Here is a 22,555-nt window from a genome sequence, read left to right on the forward strand (position 1 = left end):
AGTTACTTGGGAAATTTATTTCCATGGAATTACTGTTTTCCTAAGGATGCTAATTCAGTTAAATATTAATGTATCATAATAGTAGTTTTTAAAATTTTAATAATTACTTTAATCTGACTTTTTTAGGTGTGCTTATGCTTTTCACTGTCAGTTTAGGTAAATTATACAATGAATTTTCCTTTTTGAGGGCCTTCCATATATTGATGCTATCTATATGTCTGCATTGACTTGATGAGATGTAATAGGTACTGTTATTATAGGATTTACTGTATTAAACAGCAAAATATAAGGACAGAATAAGAATCTTTTACCTGGGAGTGACTTCTAGATGGAATACAGGCAATATTTTATTGTGCTGTCTATTCATTTTATAGGTTCTGAACTAATGACTAAATTGCAGTAGCAGGAAAGCATGATCATGACAAGGTGAAGATAACTGGGAGAAAGGACTGAGAAGAAAGAAGGGTATTTTTGTGCTTTGGACCAGCCCTCCAAATAAATAAAAATTACCTACATGAAATCTCAGGCAAATAGCTTTACATCATATTAAATAATTTAACTAATTGACAATGCAGCTAGAAAAATGATAGCATTAATTTTAAATTGTATTTTGAGTGGCATCATTGTAAGTGCTTCCTTTTTCATTGTGTTATGTACTTGGGGGCTGTTCTGTCCAATTAAATGCTCTTAAAATGTGTAATCTTAGGCCAAGGTCTGCCTCCAAGTCTATCAAAAAAGCAAATGTTATAGGAATTCCTCTCATAGAAGGCAAATTTTCAAAGGTATATGTCTTGATGCTGTCTTCTAATATATGTATTGCTTTTAGAAGTTGTACTAAGTCTTCTGAACCATTAAGCTAATGCACTTGGTATCTTATGGATACCAAGTTTGAAAAATTATAACTTGGGAACCTATTTATAGTATCCTTTTTTTAAAATAAATGTGATACATTTGATTATGTTTTTTGCAATCTACTTTTTAAAATGTTGACAGTTTTATTTTTTTTAATTTATTTTTTATATAGCAAGTTCTTATTAATTATCTATTTTATACATATTAGTGTATATATGTTAATCCCAAACTTCCAATTTATCCCACCACCACTCCCCGCCCACTTTCCCCCCTTGCTGTCCATACGTTTGTTCTCTACATCTGTGTCTCTATTTCTGCCTTGCAAACCAGTTCATCTGTATGAATTTTCTAGATTCCACATATATGTGTTAATATACGATATTTGTTTTTCTCTTTCTGACTTACTTCACTCTGTATGACAGTCTCTAGGTCCATCCACGTCTCTACAAATGACCCAGTTTCGTTCCTTTTTATGGCTCAGTAGTACTCCATTGTATATATGTACACCATCTTCTTTATCCATTTGTCTGTCGATGGGCATTTAGGTTGCTTCCATGACCTGGCTATTGTAAATAGTGCTGCAATGAACATTGGGGTGCATGTGTCTTTTTGAATTATGGTTTTCTCTGGGTATATGCCCAGTAGTGGGATTGCTGGGTCATATGGTAATTCTATTTTTAGTTTTTTAAGAAACCTCCTTACTGTTCTCCATAGTGTCTGTATCAATTTACATTCCCACCAACAGTGCAAGAGGGTTCCCTTTTTTCCACACCCTCTCCAGCATTTGTTGTTTGTAGATTTTCTGATGATTCGCATTCTAACTGGTGTTAGGTGATACCTCATTGTAGTTTTGACTTGCATTTCTCTAATAATTAGTGATGTTGAGAAGCTTTTCATGTGCCTCTTGGCCATCTGTATGTCTTCTTTGGAGAGATCTCTATTTAGGTCTTCTGCCCATTTTTTGATTGGGTTGTTTGTTTTTTTTAATAGTGAGCTTCATGAGCTGGTTATGTAGTTTTGAGACTAATCCTTTGTCCATTGATTCGTTTGCAAATATTTTCTCCCATTCTGAGGGTTGTCTTTTCATCTTGTTTATGGTTTCCTTTGTTGTGCAAAAGCTTTTAAGTTTCATTAGGTCCAATTTATTTATTTTTGTTTTTATTTCCATTACTCTAGGAGGTGGATCAAAAAAGATCTTTCTGTGATTTATGTTATGTTTTCCTCTAAGACTTTTATAGTGTCCCATCTTACATTTAAGTCTTTAATCCATTTGGAGTTTATTTTCGTGTATGGTGTTAGGAAGTGTTCTAATTTCATTCTTTTACAGGTAGCTGCCTAGTTTTCTCAGCACCACTTATTGAAGAGACTGTCTTTTCTCCATTGTATATCCTTGCCTCCTTTGTCATAGATTAGTTGACCATAGGTGCTTGGGTTTATCTCTGGGCTTTCTATCCTGTTCCATTGATCTATAGTTCTGGTTTTGTGCCAGTACCATACTGTCTTGATTACTGTAGCTTTGTAGTATAGTCTGAAGTCTGGGAGCCTGATTCCTCCAGCTCCGTTTTTCTTTCTCAAGATTGCTTTGGCTATTCAGGGTCTTTTGTGTTTCCATACAAATTGTGAAATTTTTTGTTCTAGTTCTGTGAAAAATGCCAGCGGTAGTTTGATAGAGATTGCATTGAATCTGTAGTCATTGCTTTGGGTAGTATAGTCATTTTCACAATGTTGATTCTTCTAATCCAAGAACATGGTATATCTCTCCTTCTGTTTATATCATCTTTAATTTCTTTCATCAGTGTCTTATAGTTTTCTGCATACAGGTCTTTTTTCTCCTTAGGTTTATTCCTAGGTGTTTTATTCTTTTTATTGCAATGGTAAATGGGAGTGTTTCCTTAATTTCTCTTTCAGATTTTTTGTTGTTAGTGTATAGGAATGCAAGAGATTTCTGTGTATTAATTTTGTATCCTGCAACTTTACCAAATTCATTAATTAGCTCTAGTAGTTTTCTGGTGACATCTGTAGGGTTACCTATGTATAGTATCATGTCATCTGCAAACAGTGACAGTTTTACTTCTTTCCCAATTTGGATTCCTTTTATTTCTTTTTCTCCTCTGATTGCCATAGCTAGGACTTCCAAAACTATTTTGAATAATACTGGCAAGAGTGGACATCCTTGTCTTGTTCCTGATCTTAGAGGAAATGCTTTCAGTTTTTCACCATTGAGAATGATGTTTGCTGTGGGTTTGTCATATATAGCCTTTATTATGTTGAGGTAGGTTCCCTCTGTGCCCACTTTCTGGAGAGTTTTTATCATACATGGGTGTTGAATTTTGTCAAAAGCTATTTCTGCATCTATTGAGAATATCACATGGTTTTTATCCTTCAGTTTGTTAATGTGGTGTATCACATTGATTAGTTTGCGTATATTGAAGAATCTTTGCATCCCTGGGATAAATCCCACTTGATCATGGTGTATGATCCTTTTAATGTGTTGTTGGATTCTGTTTGCTAGTATTTTGTTGAGGATTTTTGCATCTATATTCATCAGTGATATTGGTCTGTAATTTTCTCTTTTTTTTATTTTCAAAATTCTATTTATTTATTTATTTTGGTTGCGTTGGGTCTTTGTTGTTGCGCATGGGCTTTCTCTAGTTGCAGAGAGCAGGGGCTACTTTTCGTTGCAGTTTGCGGGCTTCTCATTGTGGTGGCTTCTCTTGTTACAGAGCATGGACTCTAGACGCGTGAGCTTCAGTAGTTGTGGCTCCTGGGCTCTAGAGCACAGGCTCAGTAGTTGTGGCATGTGAGCTTAGTGCTCCATGGCATGTGGGGTCTTCCCAGACCAGGGCTCGAACCTGTGTCTCCCGCATTGACAGGTAGATTCTCAACCACTGTGCCACCAGGGAAGCCCTGTAATTTTCTTTTTTTGTAGTATCTCTGTCTGGTTTTGGTATCAGGGTGATGGTAGCCTCCTAGAATGAGTTTGGGAGTGTTCCCTCCTCTGCAATTTTTTGGAAGAGTTTGAGAAGGAAGGGTGTTAGCTCTTCTCTAAATGTTTGATATAATTCACCTGTGAAGCCATCTGGTTCTGGACTTTTGTTTGTTGGAAGATTTTTAATCACAGTTTCAATTTCATTACTTGTGATCAGTCTGTTCATATTTTCTATTTCTTTCTGGTTCAGTCTTGGAAGGTTATACCTTTCTAAGAATTTGTCCATTTCTTCCAGGTTGTCCATTTTATTGGCATAGAGTTGCTTTTAGTAGTCTCTTATGATGCTTTGTATTCCTGCAGTGTCCGTTGTAACTTCTCCTTTTTCACTTCTAATTTTATTGGTTTGAGTCCTCTGCCTCTTTTTCTTGACGAGTCTGCTAAAGATTTGTCAATTTTTTTCATCTTCTCGAACCAGGTTTTAGTTTTATTGACCTTTGCTATTGTTTTCTTTGTTTCTATTTCATTTATTTCTGCTCTGATCTTTATGGCTTCTTTCCTTCTACTAACTTTGGATTTTGTTTGTTCTTCTTTCTCTAGTTCCTTTAGATGTAAGGTTAGATTGTTTATTTGAGATTTTTCTTGTTTCTTGAGGTAGGATTGTAATGCTCTAAACTTCCCTCTTAGAACTGCTTTTGCTGCATCCCATAGGTTTTGGATCACTGTATTTTCATTGTCATTTGTCTCTGGGTATTTTTTGATTTCCTCTTGGATTTCTTCAGTGATCTCTTGGTTATTTAATAATGTAATGTTTAGCCTCCATGTGTTTCTGTTTTTTACGTTTTTTTCCCTGTAATTTATTTCTAATCTCATAGTGTTGTGGTCAGAAAAGATGCTTGATATGATTTTAATTTTCTTAAATTTACCGAGGCTTGATTTGTTACCCAAGATGTGATCTATCCTGGAGAATGTTCTGTGTGCACTTGAGAAGAAAATGAAATCTGCTGTTTTCAGATGGAATGTCCTATAAATATCAATTAAATCTATCTGGTCTGTTGTGTCATTTAAAGCTTGTGTTTCCTTTTTAATTTTCTGTCTGGATGATCTGTCCATTGGTGTAAGTGAGGTGTTAAAGTCCCCCACTATTATTGTGTTACTGTCGATTTCCTCTTTCATAGTTGTTAGCATTTGCCTTATGGATTGAGGTGCTCCTCTGTTGGGTGCCTACATATTTATAATTGTTATATCTTCTTCTTGGATAGATCCCTTTATCATTATGTAGTGTCCTTCCTTGTCTCTTGTAACATTCTTTATTTTAAAGTCTATTTTATCTGATGTGAATATTTCTACTCCAGCTTTCTTTTGATTTCCATTTGCATGGAATATCTTTTTCCATCCCCTCACTTTCAGTCTGTATGTGTCCATAGGTCTGAAGTGGGTCTCTTGCAGACAGCATATATTTGGGTCTTGTTTTTGTATCCATTCAGCAAGCCTGTGTCTTTTGGTTGGAGCATTTAATCCATTCACGTTTAAGGTAACTATTGATATGTATGTTCCTGTGACCATTTTCTTAATTGTTATGGGTTTGTTTTTGTAGGTCCTTTTCATCTCTTGTGTTTCCCACTTAGAGACGTCCCTTTTAGCATTTGTTGTAGAGCTGGTTTGGTGGTGCTGAATTCTCTTAGCTTTTGCTTGTCTGTAAAGCTTTTGATTTCTCCCTGGAATGTGAATGAGATCCTTGCCGGGTAGAGTAATCTTGGTTGTAGGTTCTTCCCTTTCATCACTTTAAATATGTCATGCCACTCTCTTCTGGCTTGTAGAGTTTCTGCTGAGAAATCAGCTGTTAACCTTATGGGAGTTCCCTTGTATGTTATTTGTCGTTTTTCCCTTGTTGCTTTCAGTAATTTTTCTTTGTCTTTAATTTTTGTCAGTTTCATTACTATGTGTCTTGGCATGTTTCTCCTTGGGTTTATCCTGCTTGGGACTCTCTGCACTCCCTGCACTTGGGTGGCTATTTCCTTTCCCATGTTAGGGAAGTTTTCGACTATAGTCTCTTCAAATATTTTCTTGGGTCCTTCCTGTGTCTCTTCTCCTTCTGGGGCTCCTATAATGTGAATATTGCTGTGTTTAATGTTGTCCCAGAGGTCTCTTAGGCTGTCTTCATTTCTTTTCATTCTTTTTTCTTTTTTCTGTTCCATGGCCATGAATTCCATCATTCTGTCTTCCAGGTCACTTATCCGTTCTTCTGCCTCAGTTATTCTGCTATTGATTCCTTCTAGTGTATTTTTCATTTCAGTTATTGTGTTGTTGATCTCTGGTTTTTGTTCTTTAGTTCTTCTAGGTTTTTGTTAAAATTTTTGCATTTTCTTGATCTTAGCCTCCATTCTTTTTTTGAGGTCCTGGATCATCTTCACCATCATTATTGTGAATTCTTTTTCTGGAAGGTTGCCTATCTCCACTTCATTTAGTTGTTTTTCTGGGGTTTTATCTTGTTCCTTCATCTGGTACAAAGTCCTCTGCCTTTTTATTTTGTCTGTCTTTCTGTGAGTGTGTTTTTCGTTCAGCAGACTACAGAATTGTGGTTCTTCTTGCTTCTGCTACCTGCCCTCTATAGTATCCATTCTTTCTTCACTAGAATCACACGTTTTCAGTGACTTTGGACTTCTCTGAGATAACATGAGGTCTGGGCTGGAGAGATAACTTGATGGTATGAAGTAGCTAATGTAATAATATGTCTTGATTGCTTCCTATATACTGTGTTTCCCACTTAATCATCATAATAATCCTGTAAGGAATGAGCTGGAAACCCCACTTTCCAGATAAGAAAATTGATGTTTAGACAGATGTTCAAATACTTACTTTAGTTTTTAAAAAAATTAATATAAACAAGTAGATCTCTTCTCATCCACATGACTCTCTGCTCTCAAGTTTCTTTCCAAATTATCTACTCTCTCCAATTATTCCACAGTGCTTTACTCTAAATATTCTATATTTTATCCCATGTTCAAGGTATCAATATTTTGTGTTCTTGTAACCCATGCATATTGGTTTCCTTAGGGTTGCTGTAAGGAAGTGCCATATACTGGGTGACTTAAGAGAATGGAAATTTATTATCTTACAATTCTGGAGAAGTTCAAAATCTAGGTATCTGCAGGGCCATGCTCCACTAAGACATTTAGTAGACTCCTGCCTTGCCTGTTTGTTGGTGGCTGTTGGTGGCTATCAGTCTGTTGCTTGGCTTGCAACTGCAGCCTCTGTCATTACATGGCATTTTCCCAGTGTGTCTGTGTTTTCACATGGTATTCTCCTTCCTGTGTCTCTCCTCCTCTTATAAGGACACCAGTCATATCAGAATAAGGCCCTACCCTACTCCAGTATGACCTCATCTGAACTAATTACATGGGTTACAACTCTAGTTTCAAATAAGGTAATATTCTGAAGACCTGGGGGTTGGAATTTCAACATACCTTCTTTGGGGGACACAATTCAACCCATAACACCATGAGTACTATATTTGGAAAAACAGAATTATTTTTATGAATTGTGTTTTTTTGGCATTACATCCTCAACTTTGTATCAAAGGACTAATGATTGTATGAAAACAATTATTGTACTTTTTATAAATAAGCTGTTTTCTAAGTTTGTCCCAAGAAAAACTAGTTTTTCAAGATACTCTAAGAAAAGTGGAGTGCATGATCAAATAATGGTGAGATTAACTGAATGTTAGTCTACATTTTATGTACCCTTCTTGGAGACCTAGTGCCCCTTAAGATATTAAGGTCATTCAAAAGTCCTGTGTGAAATATATTGAACCTAACCTTAAGTTCTCCAAATGTGTTAGATGCCGGAAACTCTTAATTATGTTAACACAGTACTTTGTACAGCTGTTTTGGAAAATGACCAATCAGGGAATCACAACATATATACTATTGTCCCTTTTCATTAGGAATATGGAAAGATTAATTTACGTTTGTATGCTTCAGTTTTCTCAACTGTAAAATAAGAATAATAATTACAGTTATAGCATAAAAATGATTTAGACTATTTAGTAAGATAAAACAGGCAAAGAGTATGACCCAGTATTAGACCATAAAAAGTATTCAATGCATGTTTATCATTAATGTGATTTAGTGTTATATTTAGTCAATATTTGTCACTAGGCATTAATCCAGAGTGATGTTGAGATCCATCAAACAAGAGGACCATATTTATTAGCTTGAACACAATTTCTATATAATTCACAGAATAAAGAGAACATACTTTTTATTCTCAGAGTATTTAAGTACTTTAGCTTTTTACAGCAATATCTCAAGAAAAAAGATTATATTAGAATCTATGTAATATGTATAATAATGGAGGAAATTATGCAATATATTTTACGGAGAGTTTTTTGGAGGATGAGTAAAATTAAGAAGGTTCTTCATTCAGAATACTAGTCATTGTACTCTTAAAAAGTTAAGTGAAGCCCCTGGAGCAATTGAAAAATATAAGGCTGAGAGAACTTGTAATAAAAGCCTCGGAATGCTGTGTTTTCTCCTTTTGTCCTTTATGTCAGGTATTTAGTTGCCAATTTCTTTTTTTCTGTTTCCTAGGTGCTCTCTTCTATCACTTATTTCAACCCTTGCTCTTTTAAAATACACCATAAACTGGAAAGCTGATAATGAGAGTCATTCAATTCTTTCCAAAATAATAAAGATGGCTGAAAGCTTTTTTTTTTCTTCTGCAGATTTTTGAGTATATTTTTCTACATGGTTGAAATTGCTAGCTTCATAATCTCTACCAAGTTGGTAAAATGTTACTGTATTATGTCCCTTAAAATGATTATTTTTGTGTAAGCTAAAGATAAGCACCCAGCTACCACTTCACTATTATTTCTTAGTTTCTGAATGTCCCTCTTACCCCATCAGTTCCTTATAATCTCTCCAAGTGGGTGCTTGCTACCACCATGCCTCTTACAGCTAGACCACTTGAGTCACCAGCTTGTCCTCCTGCCCATTAGAGGATATGGACTGCTCTGCCAGCACAACTTTATACTGTATGACAGTTCTGTCTTGGAAGAGCTGCAGACTATGCTTGGGGTCTCCCTTGGATATTTAAAAATGTCACTTTCTTCTTTGTCAATCATTTCACTCAGAAGAATCGTAATTCTAAAAGGATGGCTAGAAATTTTCCATTCAGGTCTTTCTAAATTCAAAAATCTTCACACTCATTTCTTAACCATTAAATATATTAAATTTTGTCTGGCTGTTTGTGGATATGTCATTTGAGGGAATTATTATTTATTTATTTTTTTGTTAATAAAGAATTCTAGTTAAAAGAAGGATATACACCAGGTATATATTATCAGTTTTCAAAGGGCTCATAGAACCAGAATGTATGGCAGTAATAAAAGTTTGCTACAGATATTTCTTTTTTGTTTAATAAATGTTTAGGCATCATTTGGTGAGTCCAGGTCATAATTTTAACAATACTTTACTATTATATTTAGAAATATGGATTAGTATTTAATAATCTGCCAAGTAAAATCATTTGTCCTTGCTAGTACTTTACATACACTGTTTCATTTAATCTTTCATTGGCCATAGGAATTTGGCTTTATTATCTCATGTATTGCATATAATGAAGCCAAGGTTCAAGGATTTAACTTGTTCTTCCCAGTGGATAGATGACAGGGCTGGGATTTCATCTCACAGTCACCTGAAACCTCAGAGTAAATGTTTCCTACTCTACCGTACTGCTTCTAATGACACAGGATAAAGAAAAATCAGAGAAGAGGTGAGACCAGATTAACTCTTGAAGTATGAGAATTTGGTAGGCAGTGTGAGAAAGTAGGTAACAGACTAGAAAGCTTAAAATTGTTAGAGTAGGTGGTAAATAATTATTGAAGGATTTGATCCAGGGTGATGGAATGTCATGGTGAAAATAGTGAATTAAAAAAAAATTAATGTGATGTCTATGTCAGGGTAACTAGAAAGAGGTAGTGTTTGAACATTAAAATGAATTAGGAGTTTATTGTAGTAATTGAGATGAGAATGATGAAAACTTTGCCTAAGTTAATAAAAGAGGAGATTTTGGAAGGCAGTGTCTTTAGAACTTATTTGGGGATGAAAGAGATGAAAGAGAAAATGAAGATGCTGAAATTTGTGTTTTAAATAATTGAAAGAATTTTGATAATATTGATTGAAGTAAGGAAACAATGTAAAGCAGTACTTTGCTGAGGAAGAAAAAGTAATGTATTTAGAGAATTGTGGGTTGATGGTTGGACAATACAGTGGAATCTCTAGTGGACTATAGATGGAACTGAACTCAAGTGTTGGCTGAGGATTAAGAAGACAAATTTGATAGTCTTCTATATGCATTTAACATCCAAGATTTGTGTTCTCATATTTATTTAGTTGTTATGCTTAATTCAAACATTTAAATACCCAACTTGAGCTCTTAAAATTAACCTGAGAACAGAAACATTTGTAAATACAATATGTAAATTTGAGGATAAAAATAATGTGACAAGAAGCACAGATGGGATGCACTTGAATCACTTGAATTTTTTTCAAAAATTTTACTTCAACTTTTTTTCTTTTTGGTCAAATCTGTCATTCCCATAGATATTTATTCTCCTAAATCCTTTTCTTACATTTGATATTTTATAGATCATGTTTGAGTTAAGTAAAGAGAAGAGCCATATCTTTCAGTGCATAAAATTATACTTTGAAGTTAACTATCCAGACTATATTTTGGTCTTGAAAGATATCCAGTATATCCTTTGCATGCTATGCTGACTACCAAATATTTGTCCATTTTCTATCTTAACCTCAGAACTGATATCCACTGTATTTTCACCTCCTCATCCTTGGATGCTATCCCAGTGTGGGGAGAGGAAGAGGGCATCCAGAATATAATGAAGAAAGCAGAAATGTCTCAATCTAGAGGAGGTGTATTATATTTTTCTATTGACTGTAACTTTACAAAGAAGTGCAAAATATAAGTTGATCTCAAAGAAAGCAGGGCTGCCAAAATATCATGCTAATCTTCTAGCGTAACCACCCATTTCTTCTACTCTTGTTTAGTTCCCTCTAAAACTTGTTAGGAGAATGGCTCAGAGTATAAAGATACTCTTTGGAATGAGAAGAACTGTACTATTGGTTGTTCTCTGGAGGAAACTGGGCAAGCTCTTCAAAATACCCATAACTAGGTGCAGCGGCCGAGTCAGGAGTGGCTGCAGAGAGTTTGGTGCGATGTCTCACACCATTTTGCTGGTAAAGCCTACCAAGAGGCCAGAAGGCAGAATTTATGCTGACTATGAATCTGTGAATGAATGCATGGAAGGTGTTTGTAAAATGTATGAAGAATATCTGAAGAGAATGAATCCCAACAGCCGCTCTATCACATATGATATGAGTCAGTTGTTTGATTTTATTGATGACCTGGCAGACCTCAGCTGCCTTGTTTACTGAGCTGATACCCAGACATACCAGCCTTATAACAAAGACTGGATTAAAGAGAAGATCCAGGTGCTCCTTTGTCAACAGGCCCAACAGGCCAGGAAAGAGTTGAGTCTGGAAGCATTAGGGGGACAGGGGTGGGCTTGGAACACAGCTGTGTACAGTGTGCTGTAGTGGAAGTTTTGTATTATAGTAATCCTGTTTCCATTTTGGTGCACTCCAGCCAGGATTGAATGTATTAGATGAAATGTGAGGATCTTGTTCAATCTGAAACCACCTTTCCCCCCTGCCCCCTCCTTTTTTTTTACTTAAACATTTTTATGATGATTTAGATGGAAGTTGGTTTTTGTCAGTTAATGTTGGTTCCAATCCTTGAAACTGTTCCTATCTGCTTTATAACATTCACTGTACTAACCCTTCTTTACATTGGGGTGGAGGGTGGTGATGCGGTTTAGTTATGTCCTCAAGACAAAGTCTTAGTGAAAAACAAATAAATGTTCTTTAGCTAAAAAAAATACTCATAACTAGAAGGATGATTGGTTAATTCATCCCCAAGTTAACATTGACCACCATTAAGAAACTTTTTGGTTTTTAGCTTGGGTTAAGAGAAGAATGGATAATACTTTTTTCTTGCTATGTGGGGCTATTTGAGTAGAGTTCCAGAGGACAAAACAAGAAAATTAGAAGAGTGACACTAATTATGACCATGCCCTATTCTACTCTTGCTTGATTTTAACGACCTGGCTAATCAGATCTTTTACCCTTAGTAGGAGCACATTTTGCAATTATTTTTTGACCTAAGACCAGGCATGAGTGTTTTAAATCCTTTTTCTGCTATTGTTTTGGTTGGAACAAAGCTGGTAAATATGATCATTAATATTAGATCCTAGAAGGTAGAAATCCAGACCTAAGTTAAGAAGCTCATGAAATTTAAATTTTGAAAAATAGAATTGCGGTTATTTACTTTGAACTGTACTTTCTTTAGGCTTTTCAAGGCAGCTTTGTCCTAAGGAACCCAAAATATTTTACTTCAAACCTTGCCATATGAAGGTGAACCGTGATTATTATGAAACAAGAGAGGCATTTAGCACCTGAAATCTGACCTGAATTCTTCTTACTTGTTTAAAGTGAGATTGCTTGACAAGCTTCATTACTTTTATGTGACTTTAAACATGAAATTAAACATAAAATGGTAGAAACTTGAATGAGTGTGAGTTAGGAGATTTCTTGAAATGCAAAATATGAGGATTTTATGAATCAGCTTCCCGATTTTTCTCTCTCGCTACTGCCCTGCTTGTCTGTCAAACAGGCCAGCTCTTGAGGTCATTCAGTCTATTTCCTCTTCTGGATTCTATCTCCTTAGACCTAAGGCAAAACTTAGATCATACTCAAGGGCATGCTGATGATCCAGGAGAAGCTCTATACAGGTTTACACAATTAGTACCTCATTAAAGAATGATGTATAGACTATAATATAGAAATGTAAAATGTCATACTTCTTTGTCCTCTTGGCAAGGGCAGGCTCATGTAGATACTGCTGGTGTCACTAGGCAACATTTCCTTCATTGGTATTTAAACTTTTTTCTACTTATGACTTTTATATATAGAGGTAGGAACAAGACATGAAATATAATAACACGGCAAGGAATTTAATGTCTGGATTTAAGGACAGTTGTATATTAGGAAAAACACACTTTATGTATGGCCTTCTAGGAAACAATTTCAATATATGACATTTCAGAGATGACCATTTCTTTGCAAAATGCAGATATCTTGTATTGAAATGGAAACTACATCATTTTTCAACATCAACAAAATGATTTCTATTTTAGAGATTAATCAATTGAACCCATAAAGATATTGAATCTATGAGATGGGAATGGATCCTCCTTTTTGTAATGACCGAATCCAGTGCAATATGGAGGGCAAGCAGCTCTCTTGAAGGAATACAAAGCAAATTATGAATAAAAAATTCAGTACAAAAGTGAATGTATCTTTCACATGAGAAAATAAATTGCAACAAATTGCACATTTAAAAAAGATGACAAATGCTGAAAACATCCCAAAATCCGAAGTGAGAGAGTGGCATGGACATTGGTGGTTACACTACCAAATGTAAAATAGATAGCTAGTGGGAAGCAGCTGCATAGCACAGGGAGATCAGCTTGGTGCTTTGTGACCACCTAGAGGGGTGGGATAGGGAGGGTGGGAGAGAGACGCAAGAGGGAAGAGATATGGGGATATATGTGTATGTATAGCTGATTCACTTTGTTATAAAGCAGAAACCAACACACCATTGTAAAGTAATTATACTCCAATAAAGATGTTAAAAAATTGTTAATTGTTTACAAAAGTTACTTTTTTATTACATTTTATGGCTTCATACTCTTAGTGTCTGTTATGGGCTGAATTGTGTTCCCCCAAAATTAGTGTGTTGAGACCCTCACCCCTAGTATCTCAGAATGAAGATAGGGCCTTCGAGTTAAAATGAGGCCTGTAGGGTGGACCCTAATCAAATCTGATTGGTATCCTTTGAAGAAGAGGAGATCAGGACACACAAAGGGACACCAGGAATGTGTGCTCACAGAGAAAGGACCATGTGAAGACTCAGTCACAAGGTTGCCATCTGCAAGGCAAGGGAGGGAGGCCCAAGGAAACACCAAACCTGCTGACACCTTGATTTTGGACTTCCAGCCTCTAGAACCACAAGAAGATAAATTTCTTTTGTTTAATCCACCCAGTCTGTGATATTTACTGTAGCAGCCCTAGCAAACTAATAGAATGCCTCTACCTTCTACCTACTAAAAGGGTTTTGTAATATTTTCTATAGGAAAAATGAGAGAAAATTCAGCTTTTCCTCTGGTATGACTGAAATATATTTTTTTATCATTGAGATGCATAAACCATGTGACTTTACACACAGATGTACTCACATTATGATCAGCAAACAGAGTAATTCTGATAAATTCTATTTTGCTCAACTCGAAACCTGCCAAAATATGCTTTTATGCTTACATATGCTCATTGTTGAGTATCTTGACAAGAGATATCTTCCGTTTTAACTGTGTGTTGATAAATTTTCCATTTTCATTTTTACATTAAAGTGTTGATAAGTGAAAGAATTTCTCACAGATTAGCTTCTGGCTCCATTCATTGACAATCTTGTTTCTCCTTCACTGACCACATACTTTTAATAGTGGGTGGCAAAGGACACAATTATATCATGATATAATCTTCAGTCTATGCCTTTGTGTTTCAAAGCTGAGTAAGTTGTGCTGGTGGACAGTAGAAGTGTTCTTAGAAGCCATTTGTACTCTGGAATGGGTAATATTATGGAAGCTACTTAAAATTTCAGTATATCAGACAGCATGCATTCCTAATTCAAATTCCCCTTAGCCAGATTCCTGAAGTGCTCACAAACACTTCAGTGTGACAGAAATCAACATAGGAAAAGACAGCAATTAGAATCAATTGCAGTTAAAATATCTTTTGCAAATTTTATGAAGATCTAAGTGTAAATCCATTGCTAGGGTTCCTCCTAGGGCCTGGGAGGGATCCTTGAAGCTTAAGCTTTAGTAGCTTCTGGGTAAGCTGGCTTCTGTGACTCAAGAGTTTTGCTTAAATTCACACAGCGGTTAATGGTGGCACTATTGAGGTCTCTTTCTCTATGTAGTTTTCTTTTTCTTTTCTAAAGCATGGATTTATGCATTTTTATTCTTTCTAATATATTTAAATGTCATATGACAATTTCAATTAAATAGTAATTAAATACTGACATTCTGTTAAGGATTCTAATGCCAAGAGGAAGTAGAGTCTTGGAATATTTGCATTAATAGATTATTGTTTATATTCATTACTCTGTTGAGCTAAGGTCTGTGCTTAAAAGAGAAAATAAGCATTTGAAGTTGACAGGCTTAAATTCAGAGATACTAAAATGAAAAGTCAGATAGCAGCATGACTAAAATCTAAGAAGTTAACAATGTAACTCCCTGAATTAGCCTTTATTTTGTTGTTGTTCTCTGGTTAAATCTTTCTCACTGTATATTCAAGTGCCAGGTGTACTTTACCTTTGTAAATTCAATTTTTGACCTAGAAAATAGATTTTCATTCAAAACTTTAGGATTTTTTTTTTGTAATTTGGGAGCTTGATATAACTAAGGGAATCTTTGTTGGATTACCTTATGCTTCATCATATATTTCAGTTTGTGGAAATTCATGGTCCTTTGTATAAAATTATTTTGGGAGAGCTATGCTGCTCCTGGCAGTGTAAAAAACAGGTTCATTTATTCAATACCATAATAATGTTGCAGCTTCTGGAGGGAGCAGTGTAGGTATTTTGAGGCTTAGAGAGAATATTAAGGAAATGGCAATAAGAGGGGATGCCTAAATAGAGTAGTAACTGCTGCCATTAGTTAAGATTTAGTGTGTACTGTGTCCTGTGTTAAATGTTTTACATGTATTAACTCACTTACTCCTTAACATAACTGCAACATAAGCAATATTTCCTTCTCATTTGATAGATGAGGAGATAAGGCTCAGAGAGGTAAAGTAACTTGCACAAACGTGGCTTATACCCACAGGATTCTGACTTGAAAGCCCAAATATCTAACCTTTGGCCTATACTGCCCCACTTTCTTTGGCAGTGAGTCAGTGACAGCTGTAAGAAGATGCACACAAGTGGAACACACTGAAAAAAAACAAGGATGAAAACTTCAGTCATTCTAGAGAGTTCTAAAGGATTCTTGCTTCTGATATGGTGATTAGAGGAAAAATACTGAAAGTGTGAATTGTAAAGTCTTGTTTGAAAGCTCTCAGCACCCTAAGTCTGCAGCATTTATTTATCATACCAAACTGCATCTTAAGAAACTCATGATCAAAACAAAATCATGAAATTTATCCATATTGAACTGAAACAAAACAGCCGTATAGTGAATTCCCATGAGATTGATTGAGCTTGCAGAATTGAAGGTGCTAAAAGAGCTGCTTTTTAAATCTTTTTTTTGAAGTATACTTGATATACAATATTATTTTAGTTTCAGGTGTACAGCATAGAGATTCGGTATTTTCATATATTATACTCCATATAAAGTCATTACAGAACAATGACTATAAGTCCCTGTGCTGTACAAGGATAAAAATATATCCTTGTTTTTTATCTATTTTATGCATAGTAGTTTCTATCTCCTGATCCCCTACTCCTATTTTGCCCCTTCTTCTTCCCTCTCCCCTCTGGTAAGCACTAGTTTGTTATCTATATCTGTGAGTCTGTTTCTGTTTTGCTATGTACATTCATATGCTTTATTTTTCAGATTATACATATAAGTGATATCATACGGTATTTGTCTTTCTCTGACTTATTTCACTAAGCATAATATTCTCAAGGTCCATCCACATTGCTGCAAATGGCAGAATTTCATTCTTTTTTATGGCTAATATTCCATTGTATATATATATATACCACATCTTATTTATCCATTTTTTTGATGGGTTGCTTCCATGTCTTGGCTATTGTACATAGTGCTGCTATGGACATAGGGGTACATGTATATTTTTGAATTAGTGTTTTTGTTCTTTCTGGATATATACCCAGCAGTGGAATTGCTGGATCATATGGTAGTTCTATTTTTAATTTTTTGAGGGACCTCCATACTGTTTTCCACAGTGGCTGCACTAATTTACAATCCCACCAACAGTGCACTAGGGTTCTCTTTTCTCTACATATTCACCAACATTTGTTATTTGTGGACTTTTTGGTGATAGCCATTTTGACAGGTGTGAAGTGATATCTTATTGTGGTTTTGATTTGCATTTCTCTAATAATGAGCAATGTGAGCATTTTCTCATGTGCCTGTTAGCCATCTGTTTGTCTTCTTTGGAAAAATGTCTATTTAGGTCTCTGTCAAATTTTTAATCAGTTTATTTGTTTTTTATTGTTGAGTTGTATGAGCTGTTTATATATTTTGGATAGTAAATATTATACTATTATACATTTGGATAGTAAATAGATCACTTGCAAATATTTTCCATAGGTTGTCCTTTCATTTTGTCTATGGTTTCCTTTGCTGTGCAAAATCTTTTAAGTTTAATTAGGGCCCATTTGTTTATTTTTACTTTTATTTCTTTTGTCCTAGGAGACAGATCCAAAAAAAATTCCTATGATTTATATCAAAGAGTGTTCTGCACATGTTCTCTTCTAGGAGTTTTATGGTTTCAGGTGTTACATTTAGGTCTTTAAACAATTTTGAGTTTATTTTTGTACATGGTGTGAGGAAATGTTCTAATCTCATTCTTTTGCATTCTCTGTCTTTTATCCATTATATATTCTTGCCTCCTTTGTCATAGATTAATTGACCATCAGTGTGTGGGTTTATTTCCGGGCTTTCTAGCCTGTTCCTTTCATCTATGTGTATGTTTTTGTACCAGTACCATTCTGTTTTATTACTGTAGCTTTGTAATAGAGTCTGCAGTCAGGGAGCTTGGTACCTCCAGCTTTGTTGTTCCTCACGATTGCTTTGGCAATTTGGGGTTTTTTATGGTTCCATATAAATTTTAGGATTGTTCTTATTCTGTGGAAAATGTCATGGGTGTTTTGATAGGGATTGCATTAAATATATAGACTGCTTTGGGTAGTATGAACATTTAAACGTTAATTATTCCAATACAAGAACATGAGATATCTTCCCTTTCTTTTCATCATCTTCAATACCTTTCATCAGTGTTTTACAGCTTTCAGAGAATAGGTCTTTCACCTCCTTGGTTAAGTTTATTCCCAAATATTTTTTTGGATACAATTTTAAATAAGATTTTTTTTTTTTTTACTTTTGCTTTCTTATATTTCATTATTAGTGTATAGATATGCAAGAGATTTCTATATATTAATGTTGTATCCTGCTGCCCTGTTGAAATCATTTAATAGTTCTACTAGTTTTGTGTGGAGACTTTAGGGTTCTCTATATAGAGTATCACGTCATCTACGAATAGTGACTGTTTTAATTTTTACCTTCCAAATTGGATACATTATTTTCTTTTTCTTGTCTGATTACTGTGGCTAGGACTTCCAATACTATTATATATTAAAAAGAAGTGGAGAGAGGAGCAGACATCCTTGTCTTGTTCCTGATTTTAGAGGAAAGGCTTTCGGCTTTCACCATTGAGTATGATGTTAGCTGTGGGTATGTCATAAATGACTTTATTATTTTACAGTGTGTTCCCCTTTCATGCCAACTTTGATGAGAGTTTTTATCATAAATTGATATTGAATTTTGTCCATTGCTTTTCCTGCATCTGTTGGTATGATCATGTGATTTTTATCTTTTTTGTTGTTGTTGTTTATGTGGTGTATCACACTGATTGATTTGCAAATATTCAACCATCCTTGTGTCCCTGGAATAAATCCCACTTGATCATGGTGTATTATCCTTCTCATATACGGTTGAGTTCAGTTTGCTAATATTTTGTTGAGAATTTTTACAACTGTATTTATCAAGATATTGGCCTGAAATTTTCTTTTTTTGTGGTGTCTTTGTCTGGTTTTGGTATCAGGGTAATGGTGGCCTTGTAAAATGAATTTGGGAGTGTTCTGTCCACTTCAATTTTTTGGAAATATTTTGAGAAGGATAGGTATTTTTTCTTCTTTATATTTTTGGTAGAATTTCTATGTGAAACTGGCTGGTCCTGCACTTTTGTTTGCTGGAAGTTTTTTTTATTACAAATTCAATTTTACTTCTAGTGATTGGTCTGTTCAGATTGTCTGTTTCTTCCTGATTCAGTCTTGGCATGTTGTATGTTTCTATAAATTTGTCCATTTCTTCTATATTGTCCAATTTGTTCACATATAACTGTCTCTAGTATTCTTTCTTGTTAATTTTTGTATCTCTCTTGCATCAGTTGTTGTTTCTCTTTTTTCATTTATTTTGTTTAGTGGGTCCTCTATCTTTTCTTCATTATAAACCTAGCTAAAGGTTTTGTATACCTTTTCAAAGAACCAGCTCTTGGTTTCACTGAATTTTTTTTTTTTTGTCTGTATTATTTCCTCTTTGATCTCTATTGTTCCTGTTTTTCTGCAGACTTTGGGCTTTGTTTGTTCTGTTTCTAGTTCTTTTAGTTGGTAGCTTAGGTTGTTTTTTTTTTGAGATTTTTATTGTTTCTTGAGGAAGGTCTATATCACTTTAAACTTCCTTCTTAGAACTGCTTTTGCTGCATCCCATAGATTTTGGTGTGTTGTGTTTCCATTTTCATTTGTCTTAAGGTATTTTCTGATTTCCTCTTTGACTCCTTTATTGACCCATTGGTTTTTAAGTAGCATGTTTAGTCTCTATGTGTTTGTGCTTCTCCCACTTTTCTTTCTGTAATTGATTTGTAGTTTCATACCTTTGTGGTTGAAAGAAATGCTTGTCATGATTTCTGTCCTCTTAAATTCGTTGAGACTTGTTTTGTGCCCTAGCATGTGATCTGTCCTGGAGAATGTTCCATGTGCACCTGAAAATAATGTGGATTCGGCTGTTTTTGGATGGAATGTCCTCTAGATCTCTTTTAAGTCCTACTGGTCTATTGTGTCATTTAAGATACTGTTGCCTTATTGATTTTGTGTCTGAATGATCTGTCCGTTGATGTCAGTGATGCATTAAAGCCCCATACTATTGTGTTATTGTCAGTTTCTCCCTTTATGTCTGTTAATATTTGCTTTCTATATTTAGGTGCTCCTGTATTGGGTGCATATATGTTAATGAGTATAATGTCCTCTTCTTGTACTGTTTCCTTTATCATTATGTAATGCCCTTCTTTGTCTTTGTTATAACCTTTGTTTTAAAGTCTGTTTTTTTGGTCTGATATGAGTATTGCTACCCCCGCTTTATTGTTGTTCCCATTTGCATGAAATATCTTTTTCCATCCTCTCACTTTCAATCTATGTGTATCTTTAGCTCTGAAGTGGGTTTCTTGTAGGCAGCAAATAGATGGGTCTTATTTTTTTAACCAATCAGCCACTCTGTGTCTTTTGATCAGAGCATTTAGCTTATTAGCATTTAAAGTAATTATTGATAGGTAGGTACTTATTTCCATTTTATTAACTGTTTTCCAGTTGTTTTTGTAGTTATTCTCTGTTCATTTCTTCTTTTTATTTTTATATTTCTTTCTTTGTATTTTGATGATTTTCTTTAGTAGTATGCTTGTGTTCCTTTCTTTTTAGTTTTTGTGTATCTATTCTAGATTTTTTATATGTCATTACCATGGAGTTCATATATGTTGACCTATAACTATATCTTCTTGTTTTAAACTGGTAGTCATTTAAGTTCAAATACAGTCTAAAAGCTCTATATTTATTGCTCTCCTCCCCCACCTTTTGTGTTTTTGACATCCTATTTTACATATACATGTTTATCCCTTAACTGTTTATTGTGATTGTAGTTGCTTTTACAATTTTTGTCTTTTAATCTTTGTTCTAGCTTATTTAAGTGTTTGATCCTTAGCCCTTACAATATATTTGTATTTTCTAGTGGGATTTTACCTTTCTTATAGATGCTTACTTCTTTTCCACTTAGAGAATACCTTTTAACATTTCTTTTAGGTGTGGTTTAGTATTGATGAACTCTTCTGGTTTTTGCTTGTTTGAGAAGTTCTTTATCTCTCCTTTGAATCTAAGTGATAATCTTGTTGGGTAGAATACCTTAGGTTGCATATTTTTCCCTTTCAGCCCTTTGAATATATCTTTCCACCTCTTCTGGCCTGCAAAGTTTCTGTTGGGTAGAATACCTTAGGTTGCATATTTTTCCCTTTCAGCCCTTTGAATATATCTTTCCATCCCTTCTGGCTTGCAAAGTTTCTGCACAAAAATCAGCTGATAGCTTTATGGAGGTTCTTTCATACATGACTCTTTTTTTTTTCTTTTGCTGCCTTTAGAATTCTCTCTTTATCTTTAACTTTTGCTATTTTAATTATGATATATCTTGGTGTGGGTCTGTTTGGGTTCATCTTGTTTGGGACACTCTGTGCTTCCTGTACGTGAATATCTGTTTCCTTCTTTACGTTTTGGAAGTTTTCAGCCATAATTTTATCAAATACAATTTCAAGCCCCTTATCCCTCTCCTCTCCTTCTGGAACTCCTATCATGCAGATGTTGGTATGCTTGATGTTATCCCCCAAATATCTTAAGTTGTTTTCATTAAAAAAAAAAGTTTTCTTTTTGCTCTTCTGATTGAGTGATTTTTCATTATTCTATCTTCCAGATCACTTATGTGTTCTTTGGTATCACTTGGTCTGCTATTCATTCCTTCTAGTGTGTTTTTTTATGTCAGTTATTGAATCTTCATTTCTGATTGGGTTTCTTTTATATTTTCTTGTCCCTTGTTAAAATTCTCACTCACTGTGTTCATCTGTTCTTTTCCCAATTCAGTTAGCATTCTTATTTACTAATGTTTTGAATTTTTTAGCTGGTAAATTGTTTATCTCTGTTTCATTATTTTTTCAGGGGTTTTCCCTTGCTCTTTCAGTTGAGACCAGTTCTTCTGCTTTCTCAGTTTGCTTAATGTCTCTATCTCTATGAATTTCGGTGAAACAATTACCTATTGCAGTATTGAAGTGATGTCCTTATGTGCAAGCATTCCTGCATGGACCATGTGTGCTCACTGCTTTTGGTTGGAGGGCCCAATTTGACATGGAAGCAAGTCACTTCTTTCCTCAGGGTTTGCTAGCAGTTATCACCTTAGTAGGAAGTGGACTGGAGATGGAGGGGCTAGGGCTGGAGCCAGGTGTGAGGCAGGGCTTCCCCTCTGCTTATTGGTCATCACTGCTCTTTTGGGGGTGGGGTCAGATCCCAAGTTGCTGGGGCAGAGGTCCTGAGGGTTGGGTCTGAGCTGGCTCTGTTCCTTTTAAATGTGTGCTTTCCCCTCCCCTCCACCACGACCCTAGCCCCAGAGGGGAGCAGTGCTGAAGCAAGAAGGGTACGTGCAGGCTAAAAGAGCTGCTTTTTGATGTCTGTTTTTTTTCTCCTCTTCTCTCCAGTCTGAGCATAGTAACAGCATTCTAGAGAAGATGGAAACTAGGAGACAGGAATATCATGGTTTTTGCCTGACATCACTATCTCACTGAAGCAGTGGGAAAGTAGGTGAAATTCTATACTTCAAACACTAAACATTTGCTATGGGGAGGCAATACAGGCCATTATTTTACAGAGGAATTTTGAAGGACTTTTACAAAGACTTATTATCAGAAATTAAATATGACTGAGCCTGCTTTCTCCTAGTAATAAAATAATGCAGATTTATTTGAACAGAGAAAGGCAATTGAAATGTCAGGTACACAATTCTAAAATGTTCTGTGAACAGTAGAGTTGGTATCA

General features: G+C 35.0%; 1 protein-coding gene, 1 long non-coding RNA gene and 1 pseudogene across 4 annotated transcripts in view; 2 read left to right on the forward strand and 1 right to left on the reverse strand.

The window, feature by feature from the left end:
- Nucleotides 1-22,555, reverse strand: part of LOC309628126 — a 1,093,693-nt gene that overhangs the window by 105,126 nt on the left and 966,012 nt on the right. The gene's annotated exons all lie outside the window — the stretch shown is intronic.
- KCTD8 (potassium channel tetramerization domain containing 8) overlaps nt 1-22,555 on the forward strand; it is a 263,202-nt gene that overhangs the window by 38,677 nt on the left and 201,970 nt on the right. The gene's annotated exons all lie outside the window — the stretch shown is intronic.
- LOC309628077 (enhancer of rudimentary homolog pseudogene) lies at nt 5,532-11,885 on the forward strand (annotated as a pseudogene). Its single transcript has one exon. The product of its transcript is annotated as an enhancer of rudimentary homolog pseudogene (transcript).

This window comes from Balaenoptera borealis (genome assembly GCF_965194805.1).
Source record: "Balaenoptera borealis genome assembly, chromosome: 4".
NCBI lineage: Eukaryota > Metazoa > Chordata > Mammalia > Artiodactyla > Balaenopteridae > Balaenoptera > Balaenoptera borealis.